Source organism: Mirounga leonina, unplaced genomic scaffold (assembly GCF_011800145.1).
Source record: "Mirounga leonina isolate KUSES-001 unplaced genomic scaffold, KU_Mleo_1.0 Mir_104, whole genome shotgun sequence".
Taxonomy (NCBI): Eukaryota; Metazoa; Chordata; class Mammalia; order Carnivora; family Phocidae; genus Mirounga; species Mirounga leonina.
In genome coordinates, this window is record NW_023270231.1 from 10,227,742 (window position 1) to 10,248,643 (window position 20,902).

The 20,902-nt window shown below is 36.1% G+C and overlaps 1 long non-coding RNA gene across 1 annotated transcript in view; it reads left to right on the forward strand.

The window, feature by feature from the left end:
- LOC118016452 overlaps positions 1 to 20,902 on the forward strand; it is a 397,476-nt gene that overhangs the window by 1,348 nt on the left and 375,226 nt on the right. The window contains exon 2 of the long non-coding RNA XR_004680834.1: positions 12,268 to 12,419. This is a non-coding gene — a long non-coding RNA (uncharacterized LOC118016452). The remainder of the gene's footprint in view (positions 1 to 12,267; positions 12,420 to 20,902) is intronic.

The window sequence follows — 20,902 nt, forward strand, 5'->3', positions numbered from 1 at the left end:
GCATATAACACCCAGTGCTCCATGCAGAACGTGCCCTCTTTAATACCCATCACCAGGCTAGCCCATCCTCCCACCTCCCTCCCCTCTAGAACCCTCAGTTTGTTTTTCAGAGTCCATCATCTTTCATGGTTTGTCTCCCCCTCTGATTTCCCCCCTTTCATTCTTCCCCTCTTTCTAGCTTCTTCTTTTTTTTTTTTTTAACATATAATGTATTATTTGTTTCAGAGGTCCAGATCTGTGATTCAGCACTCTTGCACAATTCACAGTGCTCACCATAGCACATACCCTCCCCAATGTCTATCACCCAGCCACCCCATCCCTCCCACTCCCACCACTCCAGCAACCCTCACTTTGTTTCCTGAGATTAATAATTCCTCACATCAGTGAGGTCATATGATACATGTCTTTCTCTGATTGACTTATTTCGCTCAGCATAACACCCTCCAGTTCCATCCATGTCGTTGCAAATGGCAAGATTTCATTCCTTTTGATGGCTGCGTAATATTCCATTGTATATATATGCCGAATCTTCTTTATCCTTACATCTGTCGATGGACATCTTGGCTCTTTCCACAGTTTGGCTATTGAGGACATTGCTGCTATAAACATTGGGGTGCACATACCCCTTTGGATCCCTACCTTTGTACCTTTGGGGTAAATACCCAGTAGTGCAATTGCTCAGTTGTATGGTAGCTCTATTTTCAACTTTTGAGGAACCTCCATACTGTTTTCCAGAGTGGCTGCACCAGCTTGTATTCCCACCAAGAGTGGAGGAGGGTTCCCCTTTCTCTGCATCCCCACCAACATCTGTCTTTTCCTGACTTGTTAATTTTAGCCATTCTGACTGGTGTGAGGTGATATCTCATTGAGGTTTTGATTTGGATTTCCCTGATGCCAAGCGATGTTGAACATTTTTTCATGTGTCTGTTGGCCAGTTGGATGTCTTCTTTGGAAAAATGTCTGTTCATGTCTTCTGCCCATTTCTTGATTGAATCATTTGTTCTTTGGGTGTTGAGTTTAAGAAGTTCTTTATAGATTTTGGATACTAGCCCTTTATCTGATATGTCATTTGCAAATATCTTCTCCCATTCTGTCGGTTGTCTTTTGGTTTTCTTGATTGTTTCTTTTGCTGTGCAAAAGCTTTTTATCTTGATGAGGTCCCAATAGTTCATTTTTGCCCTTGCTTCCCTTGCCTTTGGCGATGTTTCTAGGAAGAAGTTGCTGCAGCTAAGGTCAAAGAGGTTGCTGCCTGTGTTCTCCTCTAGGATTTTGATGGACTCCAGTCTCACATTTAGGTCTTTCATCCATTTTGAGTCTATTTTTGTGTGTGGTGTAAGGAAATGGTCCAGTTTCATTCTTCTGCATGTGGCTGTCCAATTTTCCCAACACCATTTGTTGCAGAGACTGTCTTTGTTCCATTGGACATTCTTTCCTGCTTTGTCGAAGATGAGTTGACCATAGAGTTGAGGGTCCATTTCTGGGCTCTCTATTCTGTTCCATTGATCTATGTGTCTGTTTTTGTGCCAGTACCATACTGTCTTGATGATGACTGCTTTGTAATAGAGCTTGAAGTCTGGAATTGTGATGCCGCCAGCTTTGGTTTTCTTTTTCAACATTCCTCTAGCTATTCGGGGTCTTTTCTGGTTCCATACAAATTTTAGGATTATTTGTTCCATTTCTTGGAAAAAAAGTGGATGGTAATTTGATGGGGATTGCATCGAATGTGTAGATTGCTCTAGGTAGCATTGACATCTTCACAATATTTGTTCTTCCAATCCATGAGCATGGAACATTTTTCCATTTCTTTGTGTCTTCCTCAATTTCTTTCATGAGTATTTTATAGTTTTCTGAGTACAGATCCTTTGCCTCTTTGGTTAGATTTATCCCTAGGTATCTTATGGTTTTGGGTGCAATTGTAAATGGGATTGACTCCTTAATTTCTCTTTCTTCTGGCTTGTTGTTGCTGTATAGGAATGCCACTGATTTCTGTGCATTGATTTTATATCCTTCCACTTTCCTGAATTCCTGTATGAGTTCTAGCAGTTTTGGGTGGAGTCTTTTGGGTTTTCCACATAAAGTATCATAGTATCTGCAAAGAGTGAGAGTTTGACTTCTTTTTTGCCAATTTGGATGCCTTTGATTTCTTTTTGTTGTCTGATTGCTGTGGCTAGGACTTCTAGTACTATGTTGAATAGCAGTGCTGATAGTGGACATCCCTGCCGTGTTCCTGACCTTAGGGGGAAAGCTCTGTTTTTCCCCACTGAGAATAATATTCGCTTTGGGTTTTTCATAGATGGCTTTTATGATATTGAGGTATGTACCCTCTATGCCTATACTCTGAAGAGTTTTGATCAAGAAAGGATGCTGTACTTTGTAAATGCTTTTTCTGCATCTATTGAGAGGATCGTATGGTTCTTGTTCTTTCTTTTATTAATGTATTGTATCACTTTGATTGATTTGCAGATGTTGAACCAAACTTGCAGCCCAGGGATAAATCCCACTTGGTGGTGGTGAATAATCCTTTTAATGTACTGTTGAATCCTATTGGCTAGTATTTTGGTGAGAATTTTTGCATCCATGTTCATCAAGGATATTGGTCTGTAATTCTCCTTTTTGATGGGGTCTTTGTCTGGTTTGGGGATCAAGGTAATGGTGGCCTCATAAAACGAGTTTGGAAGTTTTCCTCCCATTTCTATTTTTTGGAATAGTTCCAGAAGAATAGGTATTAATTCTTCTTGAAATGTTTGGTAGAATTCCCCTGGGAAGCCATCTGGCCCTGGTTCTTGTTTGTTGGGAGATTTTTTATTACTGCTTCAATTTCCTTAGTGGTTATAGGTCTGTTCAGGTTTTCTATTTCTTCCTGGTTCAGTTTTGGTAGTTTATACATCTCTAGGCATGCATCCATTTCTTCCAGATTATCTAATTTGCTGGCATATAGTTGCTCCTAATATGTTCTTTTAATTGTTTGTATTTTTTTGGTATTGGTTATGATCTCTCCTCTTTCATTCATAATTTTGTTTATTTAGGTCATTTCTCTTTTCTTTTTGATAAGTCTGGTCAGGGGTTTATCAATCTTGTTAATTCTTTCAAAGAACCAGCTCCTAGTTTCGTTGATCTGTTCTACCGCTCTTTTGGTTTCTATTTCACTGATTTCTGCTCTGATCTTTATTTTTTCTCTTTTCCTGCTGGGTTTAGGCTTTATTTGCTGTTCTTTCTCCAGCTCCTTTAGGTGTAGGGTTAGGTTGTGTATTTGAGACCTTTCTTGTTTCTTGAGAAAGGCTGGTATTGCTATATACTTTCCTCTTAAGACTGACTTTGCTGTATCCCAAAGATTTTGAACACTTGTGTTTTCATTTTCATTTGTTTCCATGAATTTTTTTAATTCTTCTTATATTTCCTGGTTGACCCATTCATTCTTTAGTAGGATGTTCTTTAGCCTCCATGTGTTTGATTTCTTTCTGACTTTCCTCTTGTGATTGAGTTCTAGTTTCAAAGCATTGAACAAATCACAGACTTCTAAAGGCTAAATCATGAGTCTAGGCTAAAACATGAGTCCAGTTAATCAGTTTATTCATCTAAGCAGGGAAGCACCTGGATGTCAAAATCAAATCCCCTAATTTCTTGTTAAATTGAAACGTACCAAAAACCAATATTAATGTTTAACCAATATAGCTTTTCCAAAATGGGTATTCAAGTGGCAAAAGATCTTGAATGATGAAGGAAAAACTCATTCACAAAGAAGAGAAGATAATAATAATTTTTGAATTTACAGACATGGATTCGGAGGAAAATATTCTCATAAGATCATAGTTACTGCAATTTAAAAATGCTAAATAACTTCAATCCATTTTGACTAAAACTTGGTTTTACTTATTTTTTTTTTTTAATTATTTTATTTATTTTACAGAGATAGCGAGAGAGGGAACACAAGCAGGGAGAGGGGCAGAGGGAGAGGGAGAAGCAGGATCCCTGCTGAGCAGGGAGCCTGATGCGGGGCTCAATCCCAGAATGCTGGGATCATGAACTGAACCGAAGGCAGATGCCCAATGACTGAGCCAAAGTTTAATATAGTCCCAGCTTAGTGACCAAATGAATTTATAAAATGGGGATTTTTCATGCAAAATGTGGCTTTTACTACCTGATTTTACTGGAGAAACAGAATTGGCATAAATTAAAATTACATATTTGAATATTATGATTAATAACCTCAACCAACCAGCAAGCTATGCCCAAAACTTTAAAGACATCTTAGTAAGCAAGCACTAAATGTTTACATAACGACGGAGAAATTTTAAGTACCACTGTAGACTAGTGATAAAGAAAGCCTTTATTCTGTAAAAGGTATTTAGTGCCTTCCACATCATATAAATAGAGTTAGCTGCCTGTAGCCTTTGCATATAGCTGATCCTGTCCAGGGTTTATGGCAAGAAACTAAAGAGGAATTATTGCCCAAATTTGGATGAGTGGAATACAGTGAGAGAAAAAGTACAAAGGGATTTATATATAACTAGATGAATGTAACTACCAAGCAATTTGGAATTAAAACCTGTCAGTGACAGATATACATATACCGTCCAGCAAGTATCTTCTGCATTTATTGACTCAACAATAAGGTACAATTTAGGGTCAAAAGCACCATGCCAAAGTAAAAAGTCAGACCAATGGGCACTGAGGGTTTTTTTTTTTTTAATATTTTATTTATTTATTTGAAGAGAGCGAAAGCGAGAGAGATCACAGAGGGAGAGGGAGAAGAGGACTTGCAGCCGAGTGGAGGGCCTGATGCGGGGCTTGATCCCAGGACTCTGAGCTCATGACCTGGGCTGAGCTGAAGGCAGATGCTTACCCAGCCGCGCAACCTAGGTGCCCCTGGGCGCTGAGTTTTAAATTACAACTCAGAAATAAAGGAGTTTGTCAGCAATTAAACAAGATGAACTTGATCCTCAATTTTAAATCCTACAGTGGTTTTCCATCGCACTTAAAATCCAAAAGCCAATCCCTGGCTAACCGGGAGAGCACTGTCTTCTTCTTGGGCATTGTATACTGCCTTTCTCTTTCCTTCCTGTGACCCTTACCCCTTGTCTCAGGAACAAGACTGTAATTCTTGTTGCGAAGTTCTGAGAGTCCCTGTTTCTTATGTCTGCACTACCTTCTCATCTCAGACACCGGGTACCAGCAGAGCCTTACCGAATCAGAACTCCTCCTCTCTCACTATCACTCAACACTAATTTCTTCATAGCACTTACCTCCATCCAAAAATCTCTTACTTATTTGTTGACACACTTATTTCCATTATTTTTTTCTCTAGAATGTAAGCTGTATAATTCAAAGAGTTGACCTCTTCTACCTTGTTCATCATGTATAACATGACTTGGACTCGCGTTGGTGCCTAATTGATACTGACTTACTGCATTTTTAAATTTCATGTATTTATGATATATAGCATTATTGTGCCCCAATCTTGTTTCTAAACTCTTTATAAATACTAACCAATATAACAACTTTATGAGTTAGGTACTAGTATTATTTTCATTTTACAGATTAAAAAAAAAAAAAATGTGGGGGGGATATAGGGTGGTTAAATTACTTGCCAAATGTCCAAAAAGATAGTAAGAGGCAGAAAGGATTTAGAACCAACGGTCATGTTCCAGGGTCTGTGCTATTAGCTCAACAGTTTGCTGACTTTATTGTAAGCTATTAAGACAATGTTAGGAATAGAGAAGATCTGCAAGGTTTGAGATAGAACCTTACAATTCAGTCCATTGTGTAAAGAGTGGCTGATTTTCAGAAAGTTCCACAGTGTTGTGAGAGCTTTCATTTTGGGACTTCACTTTGTACAATATTCCTTTGCATTTCCACTTCAACTTCTAGACTAATTTCTGCATGTCTTATATGCCCTGCTTCCTTGACCAAGTTTCTGAGTTAGTGTTTTATTCAGGGAAGGGAAAAAAATCTTAAATTAGCATTTCCTAAATTATGCTTGTTGAACACTGGTGTCCCATGATATTTTGATAGGTGTTCCCTTTAAAAACTACTTCTGTGTTGAGAAAACGTATGACTAAAGAGAAGTAAATGGTTAAAAAGAAGGAGAATAATTTGTAACACATATGAGAAAAAAATGTAATATGGTGTAAGTTGGCCCCAAATTATGAAGCCATATGATGTTTACAAAATGTTATTTTCTATATTTCTAGGGTCTTTTATATTTATTAAAATGCTTTAGGCTAAATTGAATTTTAAGTACTAAATGAAGCAACAAGTGACTAATTCTCTAAATTTTTGAAGAATTGAGGATTGCATTTAAATAACATTTTAAAAACATTTTCATTCACATATTATTATGGCACTTTTTCTTACTTTACCCAAATAGCCAATGAGGATTTGAAGTTTTCCTAAACCAAGTTTCTGCCTTTCCATTAAGAAAATATGAATTCCGTTAATGGCATTTTCTTTGTGGTCCTATTTTGCCAGAGCTCCTAAAGAAATTCAGCTAAACCTAAGATCTAAACTCTATCAACCCTACAGCCTGCAGAACCGACATCTCATATCAGAAAGATTTATGTGGTCTATCACCAAAATTTAGCTTTCAACACAGTTATTAATCAGCCTGCTGTGATCCTAATATTTCTGAATGACACAATTTTCTGTAAACCAAGAAACCTTCACCAAATTAGGAGTGGGGGAAGGGAGTAGAGAGGGTGGAAAAGAAATTGAACATGGCCAGAAAATGAATTATTCCTGGAAGAATTGGGCAAATCTAAATGCCTGAAGTTTTAAAAATAATCAGGGTCTAAGGTTGTGTGTGTGTGTGTGTGTGTGTGTGTGTGTGTGTGTGTGTGTGGTGGTGTTTTTCCTCTCCTCCTCATCTCCCCATTTCTCCTTCTTCATCATCACTACTCCTTTTGCCAAACATCTTGTCTCATTTGTCTGATTTTCTGTACAGATTGGTGTGTTGATATTTGTTTTAATACCATCTTCCACTTATTATTTAAATGCTCTCTTCCTAAGGGGGTGTGAGACATAATTATTTGCATTCAGAATGTGAACCAAAATAGAAACTGGAATTGCCTGTTTACAAAATTTAAACTTCGGATGAGGAAAATGGATTGTGAGCAAATGTCAAGTATGTCATCACTGTAGTTGTGTTTTAAGGAGAGAAATAGTTTTAAGCAAACATTTAGAGCGTTTTTGCCCAATTAAAATTCCTCCATTGTTTTTATATTTGTATGCGTCAGGGTAGAATCTAAATTATTTTTATTTTTGTTTTCCTTTTTGTGTCCTCCCATAGTGAGCCCAACTGTAATTTTCTTTGACAGTCTTTATGTTTTCTTCTTATTCCCATTAGTGTTCTGTTTGTTATTTTTTCCCCTTCATATCACTGTCTCCTTTCTCTTTTAAACTTTATGGCATCTGTATCTGTTGAGATAATTGGGCCAGAATCATAATCTGTGTCACAAACATCATTTGATGGGTATTTCTGCATATATATTTAGATGTTAGAAATGCTTAGGATCTAGACAAAATGAACCAGCCACATCTACCGTAGAATCTGTATTCATTTTTTTGATTTAGTGGTGGGAGAAATATGGTTTGTCTTAATTAAATGAAAGAGAGGATAAGTGAGATGGTGTCATATAGTCTGTATTAAATAAACTCTTCCATTTAAATGACACACATTGAGAAGAATAGCTAGCAAATGTAGATGGAGAAAATATGTGGGATTCTATCACAATGAACAGATTTGTGATTGCTTCCCAACAGGATCAGGAAATGGTATATCATGAAAACGTCATTCACGTGTATTCTTTCAAAATACTTTGACCAATAGCCTATTTGACCAGATACTTTTATTTTTTTTCAAATCTCTAAAACATTGTAAGTCAATTAATTAATTAGTAGCAAGTAGACAAGGGACTTAGTCATGGCAATTTTTTTTTCATCTGTAAAATAATAACTGGGCCTTCTTCATAGATTTAGAATGAGGATTAAATGAAATGATACATATGAAGTTCTTAGCACAGTGCCTAGAATATAGTAAGCATTAGATATATATTTATTTATTATTACTAATTCATATTTATATCAAATATAGGCTGGGTAATGTGGTAATGTGAGAGATACAGAAATAGATGGCATGGACACTGCTCTCAAGATGTTTTCAGTCAAGATGAGAAACAAAATATAATGTAAACCATACTGTATTGTTCAGTATGTAATTAAATGCTAATTACATAGTAGGAAGTATAAACACTATAGTAGATTAGAGTAGAAATATGTAATATGAATTATGTCATTATGGATGGTAGTTGTTATTATAATAAATACTTTCAGTAGTTCTAAGTCATGTACTGAATTAAAAAGAAGAACTACATCATGCTCACATTTAAATCTCCCATTATTATGTCTGCTGTGATATGTCCTTGTTGATTCCTCACATTTCTTCATCACATAGATCTTATCCATCATTCAAGACTAATTGCCCTCCCCCATAACCATTAAGTTGATCTTTATAAAATGTAAAGAGCTTATTCATAAATTCGAAATATATTCCAAACCCCTCTCTAAGGCATAAAACCTATGTGATCTGGTCCCTGCCTGTTTCTCCAGCATTGTCTGATCCTATACTCTCCTTTGTTTATCTGGCTGGAGTCATCATCAGTCAATTCTGAGAACAAGTCAAAGTCTTCTCTCCCTAGGATATTTATATGTTCTGTTCACTTGCCCAGAATGCTCCATTCTTCTCATTTCCCCATCATTTGATTTGTATCTAAAATATCACTGTCTTCCTCCAGTTCTCCCTCCATACCATCCCCAAATCCATGCCATTGGTTTCTTTCTTAGATCCTTGTTTCCTGCACAAAACTTTTTGCATGTTAAAGTATTTTATTTATTTGTTTGAGAATGTTTTCATTAGCCATTTGTCTCTCTCCTCCATGGAAGTGTAAGTTTATTGGAGGTTGGGAACACGTCCGTCTTACCATTACGTCACAGAACCACAATAAACATTTATTTTAAAAGTGGAAAGATCACCCTTCCCAGTTTTTTTCCCCATTTCCATGTTCCCCAGGATATATGTGTGAACTGAGGTCATTGCTAATGCTTGATCCCATCATGAACTTGTCTTTCCTTGATCCCTTTATTGATGTTGCTCCCTCCTCCTTAGGCTCTAATCCTGTCTTCTCTGAAAATTCCACCCATTTTTTCACTTCATGATAGAAACTTATTTTTAAACAAACATGAGCTAGCTCTTCCTCTTTTATTTCCTGAATAATGTACTATTTGTTTCTTCTTGTAGTAGTAAAAATTTTGAATTATAATATAGTTTTTTTAGCACTTGCTTATCCCCTATGAGCTTTGCTATCAGTCTTTGTGTCAGGTTTCTTTGGTTACAAGCAATAGAAACCACCAGTGGCTAACTTGAGAATTAAAAAAACAAAAAGTTTTTTTTGTTTTGTTTGTTTTAATATATGAGGCAGCTCATGGAATGGATCAAAGAGTAGAACCACCAGGCTTAAGGAGAGGCAGAAATAGGATAACTCCTAGGATCAAGGGATTTAAAACAAATTAAAAGCATCATCAGTTTCCCACTGTCACAGAATGAATAAACTTTTCTATTAGTTCATTGTACTCAGGATCCAAATTCCTGGGGGAGATTTTGATTGACCTAATCTGGGTCATTTTCTATCCATATTATGCTAATATTATAATCAGCACCTTTTATTAAGTGTCCCATCAAAATTACAGCCAAATGAAGGGATTGTGGTCTCTAACAAGTAATTGAGGTCATCTATTTATAGACAAGAGAGGATGGCTCTGAGCGGGCAAACACAATACATTTTGACTATAGCAAGCTTCAATGAGAGAAGAAAGAACCCCTTTTCCTGACCAATTAAAGAACATAACAAAATATACCATATGTATAATGATACAAGCATGCTTTCCTGATGATTGAAACCATATTTTTTTAAAAGTTTTAAATAAGTGTTATTGTTTTGCTACCTCATTTCTTTTGGAGTTTTTAGACTGAGAGGCAGAATTTATTTTTCACTTAGGTCCAATAACATATTATTATAACAACAGACAGTAATAGCTTTTAAAATTTAGCATAATATGATCATGACTTAAAGGTATAAAAGGATATGGTATGATTTCTATGTATCATCATAATTAGGGATTTATTAGAACTGATGTGTCACTACATATTAATTGGCTTGAAACTGAACTCTCATTTAATTCATTCATATGACTGTGTCTACACCACTGACCAGGTTTTAACATGCATATAACTCAGTGTACTACAAGTTGATGGCTTATATGCTCAGTAGTTCTTTCAGTGAATAAAACATATGATCCATTTTGACCTACCACCTGTAGCATTTCATCTCTGATAGTTCTTTTTGCCTGGTGTTTAAGGTAAAAGATAATTAGATCAGGGCTCTCAAGTTATCAGAGGGGAAAACAAGCCCATGTATTGACAACCAGTGTTTTATGAGAGGACTAAAATCTGAAGAGTTAAAACCATGCTTATGCATTTCAAATGGGGAACTCTCCTCTCTCTGTCTAGAGGAAACTAGAGGAAAATTGGTTGAAAAATCCAATTTATATAGAGGATTTTGCAAACTACTCTTCAGACCAATGAGTATGACTTTGTTTCAGAACTTTAGATCAAATAGATTTTAATACTTGATTTATGTGATTTTTTACTATCTTGCTAAATTGCCTGTTGCATATGTTCATTATATAAAAATAACTCATTTTGAAAAAGTATTACAAATTCCTAAACATATTCAGGTTTGCCAGCATAATTACCAAAGATGGAAGAGAGGAAGAAAGAGAAAAAGAGAGGGAGGGAGGGAGGGAGGAGAGAAAAGGAAAGGAAAGAAAAGGAAAGAAGAAAAGAAAAGAAAAAAGAAAAGAAAAAACATGCATGTGTATACATATGTGAATGCATATTTATATGGGTGCCTATATATATATTACACTGTGGACACAAACTGGTCCATTTGCAAACAGCCATCTTATCAGCATCTTAGCTTAGCCAAATCTAAAGAAAAACTTGTTTCTTTGTTCAGTCTTAAAAAAATAAAAGCTGGTTTCTTAAAAAAATACATATGTTACATATATTCATTTGATTTAGATCCAAAAACACATTAAATTGAGATACTTTAAGATTAACTTTAGAAAAGCCTTTATTAATGAGTTAAAAGTGAGTTGGTAAAAATAATTTAGTAAGACTTTCTTAAGGTCTCCTGTGAGCCTGACACTCCACGAGGCATTGCTTTTATTGCTCAAAATCTAATTGTGATTTATAGGTTCAGGTCCTCCCTCCTAAACAAGGCAGGAAAATTAAGGTGAGATCTGTCTCCTCAACTTCCCTGTGTAGCTTTCCACTTCAAGCTCTTGTTTTCCCATCTTCCTGTATATAATTTTTTATACCTGTGTCTCCAGTGTTCTAACTTGGTTAACCACTGCACTGCCTTCAGCTCTGTGGTTGACAGTCTTTTTTCCTGGGAAGACTTCCTTGACCCTCATCTCTCCTCCCAAAATTAGGAAATGTGTAGTCTCTACCATATTCTTGCACTTCACCTACTGCCATCATATTTAGCCCAATGCATTATAATTGCGTATTTTCTTTTTTTTTTTTTTTAAGATTTTTATTTATTTATTTGACAGAGAGAGAGATAGTGAGAGCAGGAACACAAGCAGGGGGAGTGGGAGAGCGAGAAGCAGGCTTCCTGCCGAGCAGGGAGCCCGATGTGGGACTCGATCCCAGGACCCTGGGATCATGACCTGAGCCGAAGGCAGATGCTTAACGACTGAGCCACCCAGGCGCCCATAATTGCGTATTTTCTTACATTTTACCCAGCTGCCCTGGAACTCTGGGAAGGCATGGGCAAGTCTTGTTCATTGTTCTGTGTTTAATGGCCACTCCATAAATAGGTATTGAATAATGATCTTGTTTAGGTTTTTCTCCCAGCTCCTCTCACCCCTGCCACTTCCTTTCTCAAACAAAATGCAGCAGCATCCTTTGCAAATGCAGTTCTGGAAACCAAACTGGCCTTATGTGCATAGTGAGAATCTTTCTCCTCCTTTTTTACACTACTTGAATATGTCCTAGCCTTTCCACCCTGACCACGTATTCAGCAGGTTGACTGCTATAACAAGATGTTTCTGTTTTATATTCCTGAGTGCACAGCATCTGAAGCAAGTACAAGGTGACTTTGCTGTAACTCAGCAGTCTTTTCAAAAATGTCTTTTCCCCCCTTTTAGGTCCTTAGAACACTGTCATTAAGGGCTGAGGGGTGAAGATACATTAGATAAGAAAATAGCAGACAGAGACCCTGAAGCACTTTAAGAAACCTCAATCTGCAGGAAATCCTCATCTTGGCTCCAATCATCAGAAAACCTGTTCTTTACCACAGGTAGGTCTGTCAACATATATTTCTTTTAAGACTTTCTACAAATGCCCTTCATAGGAAAGAGAGTTTTATTTTTCCCTTACCTCTAAAATGAAAAATAAAATTAACTTTCCAAATTGGAAAGATTTTACTGAAGTTCTTATAAATGGAATGATTTTATTCGGTAGAAAATGCAGTAGTTTCTATATTGAATCATCTTTGGGAATTCTGCAGATGACGTCTCATCGTTTATTCTAAAAAAGTTGCTTTAAATGATGTGGTATATCGGGTGCCTGGGTGGTTCAGTCGTTAAGCGTCTGCCTTTGGCTCAGGTCATGATCCCAGGGTCCTGGGATTGAGTCCCACATTGGGCTTCCTGCTCAGTGGGAAGCCTGCTTCTCCCTCTCCCACTCCCCCTGCTTGTGTTCTGCTCTCGCTGTCTCTCTCTCTGTCAAATAAATAAATAAAATCTTTAAAAAAAAATGATGTGGTATGTTGACAGCCATTTTGATACTTCTGCATCTAACCACTGAATCTCTATGAACACAAGGGTTCTATTTTTCCAGAAAAGGGATTCATTCAGTTTCAAATGGAAGCAGATATGTTTTAGGTTGGAATAAAATTAATATAAATAATTTTCAGTTACTATTGTCTTGTTATCTTAATTTGGGAGACACCCTTAGTATAATAGGAGATTTAAAAAAAACCAAAATATTCAATAACACTTGTTAAAAATGATAAGGTAGACATGACTATGGACCATGACCATAAATAGAGGAACCAAAACAATAGATTTTACAGCAAGGGAGAGAGATTGGTTCAACTCTGAATATAGCATGAGCCAGTGGGAATTTAAAGCCAAGGAGCAGGGTGGGGGTCAGTGGATAGGAAATTGCTAAAAGGAATCACCAGGATTCTTACTGAAGACAGTCCAAAGTGATCAGATATCATCTGGGAAATGGTGGAGAATGAGGAACCTGATCAGATATCAAAGGTGATCAGAAATTGAGGGTGGGGTGTTATGGTTAAAATGACCTAGCAGGGTTTTTATTCAAACTCAATTTTATACGAAAGTGAACAGATATACCTAGAATAAGGTTTAGGAGGCTGACTCAAGTTTGGTCAAGCAAAGAATCTTTGTTAAAGTTTAGGCTTTTTGTTCGTTTTGTTGCGACTTGCAGTCTTGTAGAAAAACCACATCAGGTTGATGGTACTTTTCCCCTAAGTCTGTTTCTTAGATTCCCCATATATAATATAGCTTTTTTTCTCTCTCTTTTTTTTCCTTCTGGTATGTTTCTAGGTAAATTTGCCCATCTCCAGAAGGAGTTATAAATCTATTGCTTGAAAAGTAGTGGGAGTTGGATTCAACTGAAGGTGCTATAGAATCCTCAAGATGTAGAACCATCTAAGGTTAACCTGCTATAAAGATTATGGGAGGAGAATCACCAACGAATTCATTGACTCAAGCCTTTGTTAAAACAGTTGCAACATAGGAGTAGCTCCAAAGTGAGCCTCCTGAGGAAAGCAGGCAGCTTACAGATTTTATAGGATAGGTTAGGGAAGATCAAAGTTCAGTTTTATTCAGAGACTATTTCACTGTTTAATTTCTTGGAAGCTATGGGAAAACTTTGGTTGTGTTTATCACAATGTCTCTTATGTTATTAAACCATAGTGCTTGAAATTGCAGAACTACTTATCACTATTATCATATTATTTGTATATTCAATCTATTAACATAATTTATTGGATTCTATACTAGATGGTGTTCTGAACTGATATATGTACACTATGCTTCCACTATAATATTTACATCATATCTTTGGAGAGGCCAAACACTCTTTAGTCTCTGGGACTACTGAAGTTTAAACCTATAACTGAATCTCTCTCGTACTGCTTTTAGTACTTTCTCATTCACAAATGTCTAGAAATGTAGATCTCTAAATATTAAACAAGTGTTTGCCATCGTTATGTCATATGTCCATGTGAGCTAATCATCATTCACTTCAACATTCCTTTTCCAATTTTGCAGTTCTCTCAGCCTTTCAGACTTTCTACTATTTATATAATTATTTGTTGATCCTTCATCTCTTTTTCTATCCTGATTACACAGTCGTTTATCTTAATTGTTTCTACTTTTTTTTTTAAAGATTTTATTTATTTGACAGAGAGAGAGACACAGCGGGAGAGGGAACACAAGCAGGGGGAGTGGGAGAGGGAGAAGCAGGCTCCCCTCTGAGCAAGGAGCCCGATGTGGGGCTCGATCCCAGGACCCTGGGACCCTGGGACCCTGGGACCCTGGGACCCTGGGACCAGGGCCTGAGCCGAAGGCAGACGCTTAATGACTGAGCCACCCAGGCGCCCCTTGTTTCTACTTTTAAATCGAGTCTTTTACCCATTTTTTTGCAGAATCCCACTGCAACCTCATCCTTGTTCAAGCTTTCATGCCCTTTCTTCTAAACTAACACATTTTATTGCTAATAGGTCTCCATTTCTCTACCTCAAAACTGAAATTCAGCCTATACCCAGGTAAAAAAGATTTCTTAAATAGCACTTCTATTCTTTCTACCAGTTCATAAAATTTTAGATGCATTTCATTATCTTCATTTTAAACTTGAGGGGAACAGCATTTTCACCTCTGAAACCTCATATGATTAGTGCATAATTTTGTACTTAGGAAGTATACTGTTGAATGTATCAGAAATGAAATAATTGCATTTTTTAAAGGATATAGATTCCCAGAAGTTTATATGTACTCACCTTATTAATTAGAATTTGTAACAAGGGGCCCTTGGGTGACTCAGTAAGTTAAGCATCTGCCTTCGGCTCCGGTCATGATCCCAGGAGCCTGGGATCAAGCTCCACATCAGGCTTCCTGCTCAGCAGGGAGCCTGCTTCTCCCTCTTCCTCTGCTGCTCCCCATTTGTACTCTCTCTCTCTGTCAAATAAATAAATAAATAAAAACTTAAAAAAAAGAACTTGTAACAAAATAACAATGCTTTAGAGTTTTCAAGTCTTCGGAAGTGAAGTGGGAAGGCAGAGGCGGATGTTTGGAGGCAATTTTGGGTAAATTTCTAGTTCGAAAACAACTTCCCAAATGAAGATACAATACAAACCTGAAATGTGATAGTTTCGTGGAGGGCACAGAGAGAAGAATTTCCAGACTATTTTTCAATGATACAAATGAGTAACAATACTCTTTTTTAATTTTTTTTTTTTAACTCAAAGTACAAACTTTCTTAATGGGTCTCTTTCCTAAAGGGAAAAAAGCTGCCAGCCTATACAGTTTTATTACTGGCCCGAGGCATTGTAGTTTATTTCAACCAATTAAAATAACAATTACTGCAGGAAATGCTAATAGGAGCACCCTTATGCTGGTGAGTTCCCACTACTCCTCTTATGATTAAAACCCCTCAACTTCAAATTTTACTTATTGTAATGACTACTTTGACTTCAAAAGAACTTGTACAGTACTTCGGAAGAGTACATTTTATTTATTGCTTCATTTTCAAATTTTTGTTCTTCTTAATGCCTTATAGAATCTTTTCTACAGTATTATAGCCCAGGCTTTACCTCTCTCTACTCCTATTGGGAACACTCTATACCTACCAAATTATAAAAACCAGTACCATACTGCCTTGGTCTGACAGGGGGACTATGGGTTCTATTGCATTGAAAATGTTAGGGTGTTTCCGTAAAGGATTTCCAGTGTAAGCTGCTTTATTGCTGACAACAAAATCATCATACCAGGCATCCCAACTTGACATATGAAAAAATCTCAGTGGTAATAGTGATTAACATATCTTTTGCATTTAAGTCACTATTTTTTTTAAGAAGAGAAAATTATACAGTTAGTGGGTTGTTTAGTCAAATAAACCTATATCAGGATGTACAATCTAGTAATTAGGTGCATTTATCTCTTTTGACACCACAGGAAAATACTCTGAATGAAGACTCTAGGGGCAAAATACTCTGACTTGGATTGTCATCTGCAAACACATGACCTCACATAGCAAAATGAGTGCTTACCCAAACATAAGAAGTATTTGTTTAAGTGCTTGGTTACTTAAGGTAGATTAATGTATAAGAAATAATTTTTAATAGTATATCTTACATATTTTATGGTTGTGTTTGCCTTATGTGTCATCATCTTATTAGAATCTATACTTTATTTGGGAAAAGAAAAAAAGAGCTACAGGACTAACGCATTTCTATCATCCTAAGAATTTAGGTATTTAGAGATTATTTAGCATTTAAAATTACCTGTGTTGACCAATGTCCAAAGGAAGGAATGCTGAAAAATGTAAGATGCTCCATTGTGACATGTGTTCTACAGTTAAACATGTAAATTCAGGTATTGAAGTTTTCAGTACATACTTCACTCAGGATTAAGAATTTTTTTGTGGGGGTGGGTTGTTTGTTTTAGTGGAGATTCATAAATGATCATAATTACTTTTCTTTAAAAATATCCAAGTAGTACTATAAATATTTACAAGGTCAATGAATACAGATCCATTTTATTATGTCTGGCAGCTTGGTAGAGGTATTTGAAATTGACTCCTGAACTAACAGTAGGCTTCCCATGAGATAATACCACCCTCATTATTCTAGCCCAACAGATTCAAGTGTTCTAGATAATCTCTGGGAACTTTGTTCTCTCTGACCTTAATTTTCTGATTCTCTTTTGTTTAACAGCTTTCTTTTCTTGATACCACCTAACTTTAAATATAATAACATAATTGACTCTATTCAAGTCAGACATGTTTTAGTTGACTCCATTTTACTGAGGTGACAGGAAAAGAAAAATTAATTTGTTCTTTACTTCTAAAGAGGAGGGTAGATCCAAAGAAGAGCAGCCTCTGTTTTGGGGAGAATGGGTGTGGATAGGATGTCAGTCTGAGAGTTCAGTGTAGGCTTGAGGGCATTAGATGCTTTAGGATGAAGGAGAGATCTCAGTGAGAGAGAGAGAGAAACTTTGAGAAAGGAAAGAATAATCAAATAAATTTTGTCAGTTAGGTATAATACTCTCTTCCACTCATGCCTTCATAAAACCATTAGAAAATTTTATAAAAATTACTCAGCAGTGCTATAGGAGAATGTGATATTGTGACATAATAAAAAATATATATTTGGTTTTCATACCCAGTTCCTGGCATGAGCTCCTAAAACCCTGTAGTTTCTTGAATGATAGGAGTGAGAAGAATAATTTTTATTACTCATAATAAGCCCCATTTCGTTATATCTAAGTTTATGCTAAAGAGTTGACCCTTGGAACATGGAGGTTAGTTGCTAGAGGAACCACTCATGTGATTAGAAGGTTGGGACTTTCAGCACAATCCCCCAATCTTGGGGAGGAGAAAGGGGCTGGGGACTAAGTGAATCATCAATGGCTAGTAATTTAATTTTCCATGACTAAGTAATGGAACCTCCATAAAAACCATAAAAGAATGGGTTTGAGGAGCTTCCAGGTTGGTGAACACAATAAGGTGGTAGGAGGATGATGCATCCAGAGAAGGTATGGAAGCTCTGTGCACATCCCTTATGTCTTACCTTATGTACCTCTTTATCTGTCTATTCATCTGTATTCTTTATTATATTGTTGAAAACCAACCTCTGTGCTCCAGAGCTGAAACATAACACAAAACAGAGTTTGGTGATAAAGAGGAAAGGTAGTTTTATTACTTTGCCAGACAAAGGAGGCTGTAGCAGTCTAAAGCCTTCAAAACTGCAGACCCACCTGGGATAAAAGGTTTTATAGGAAAATATAGGATCTGTTGGTTTCAATCTGGTATGAGCTGCCAGCCACGTTCCTCATGTCTTCAAGGTGGTCTCATGACTAGTGCTGACACCGGCCATTTGATTCTTGTTACTAAGTATACATCAAGGTCAGCAAGATGTCAATATCAATACTGAGTTCCTGGAACAAAGGATTCTACAGAACAAGAAGTGAAGGGGAGGGGGAGGCTTCAAGAATGAGGAAGAGAGAAATTTGTTCAAAGTCAAGCCTTGCTGAAGCATTAGCATGTCCATCTTAATTTCCATCCATCTTTTACATTTCTATAATAAACTCATAATGTGATAAACTCATAAATGTAATAAACTCATAAATGTAAATGTTCCCCTGGGTTCCATGAGCCATTGTAGCAAATTGCTGAAACCAGAGAAGGGGATTGGGGGAACACTAATTTACAGTTGGTCAAAGTATGGGAGGCCTGGATTTGCAACTGGGGGCAGTCTTATGCTGCTGAGCCCTTAAACTGTGGGCTCTGAACTAACTCCAGAGAATGTCAGAATTGCCCAATAAGCAAGAAAAACCCACACATTTGGTGTTAGAAGTGTTGTAAGTAAAGGAAACAGGAGTTTTTCTTTTAGAGGAGAATTTGGAATTTGTGCTATTTGGTTTATTGATGCATGTAGATCTGCTGACAGGGACTAGTTGAGAGCAGGGTAGTATTTTTATTTTATTAATCTACATTCTGGTGATGATGGCCTCATCTCATTACCTATAGATGTAATTCTCGTTTTACTTGAGAGTCAAAGTCTGAAATGCCTAGTAAACACTTTCAAAATTAACATTAGATTCCAGTAAGATTCCATTCTATTAGAGTGCCTGCCTGTGGATTCTCAAACTATTTTCCTTATGATTGTGGTATGCATTTGTTATTGTCAGAGAGATAGAGAAAAAGCATTATCATGCTAATCAGAAGGAAGAATATACTAATAATAATTGTTTATTATAGCTGAACATTCATTTTTTTTGGACATTCAAGAAACAACAGCTATTTTAAATGTTAAAATATTTTCAATAAAATAAATATTTTATAATATCTTTGGCAGTTTTAAGGAATATATGTAATATTTTCTATAGTCAATTCTTTTTTTAAAGATTTACTTGTTTATTTTAGAGAGAGAGAGAGCATGTACTCATGCACGCACATGAGTGTGGGGGAGGGGCAGAGGGAGAGGGAGAGAGAATCTCAAGCAGGGGGCTCACATGGGGCTGCATCTCATGATCCCAAGATCATGACCTGAGCTGAAACCAAGACTTGGATGCTTAACCAACTGAGCCACCCAGGTGCCCCTCTATAATCAATTCTTATGTCACCGCCATTAATTAATGACAAGTACATAATATTAATTGTAATTCAATGACCATGGTGGTAAGGATAATGGGTAGAGGTAGGATACAAAACAAGTATCGCCTAAAGATTATTATAAATTTAAGTGGATAAGTACAATGTTTTGTATACTGTCTAAGAATGGCCAGATAAAAAGTTATATGGGTTACTTGTTTAAAATGCAGATTCTTAGGCCTTATACAATGAGTCCTATGGAACTAGAATCTGCAAATATGGAGTGCAGAAATTTTTACAAGATCTAAGTTAAAATTATGCACTGTAAACCGTGATAGTTAACTTGTACCTTTGGAATGTCTAGACAATTTCAGGCAGGTATTCAGAAGAAGACAATTCAAAATAGTACCTTTTATTATGAGCAGGAAATGTTGCCATTCATGTTGATTGAACACAGTAAACCTCTTACTTTGACTTGTCTTCAGTTGGAACTATTCTATCTTGGCACAATACTCTACTTTAGAATAGAATAGTTAACAATAGCTAGAACAATAACAAAACAACAAAAAGCAAAACAAAGATACTGCGATTGCCATGTATACATTCATTCATTCAACAGTTATCTACTGAGTGACTAAAATGTACACCATGGATTCTTAACATTACAGTTGCATTATCGAAAGTTAAATGACTGGTATTTTACAGTACTTTCTTAATAGTAAAGCTTGAAGGTAATTCACTCAATAAACCTATGCATAGTCCTCAATTTTCTTGATAGTTTAAGCTAAAATATTGTTTTCATTGATTCTTTTGCAAAATTGCCTCAGTAATCTCCTTTCCTAAGATAAGAGACTATTTAGATATCTTGGGATAATGGAATAAAAATATAATTTTTAAATTATTTGGTAATTTAATTCCTATTTACCTATAAAAATACATAAAGCAGTTTGTTAGGTATTTACTTTCTATTAAATAAGAATTAAATCAGGACTTAGCAGAAGCTGCTTTTAAACTCTGACTTTCCAAAGTAATTGCAATTTTGTAAGCCTAGTCTCTTTCTTTATAACCTTGTGCCTTTATATTATATTTGTACTACATTATTAGAATGATAACACTTGGTATTTAAAAAATATCAAAAGACATAAATGATTCCATGACAACTATCTATGAAAATTATCACTTGGAATACAGTATTAATTTATGATGATACTATGTTATTTTTAATCTAACTTTATATCATATATAATGATACAACTATTGTATAAAGCTTTAAACTAATTGAAATTAGACTGATTTTATATTTTGATATAATAAATAAAACTTTTTGGATACTTATTGCAAATGCTATCATTGTCCAAGTAGAAACTATGTAAGGGGATGCCTGGGTGGCTCAGTCAGTTGAGCATCTGACTCTTGATCTCAGCTCAGGTTTTGATA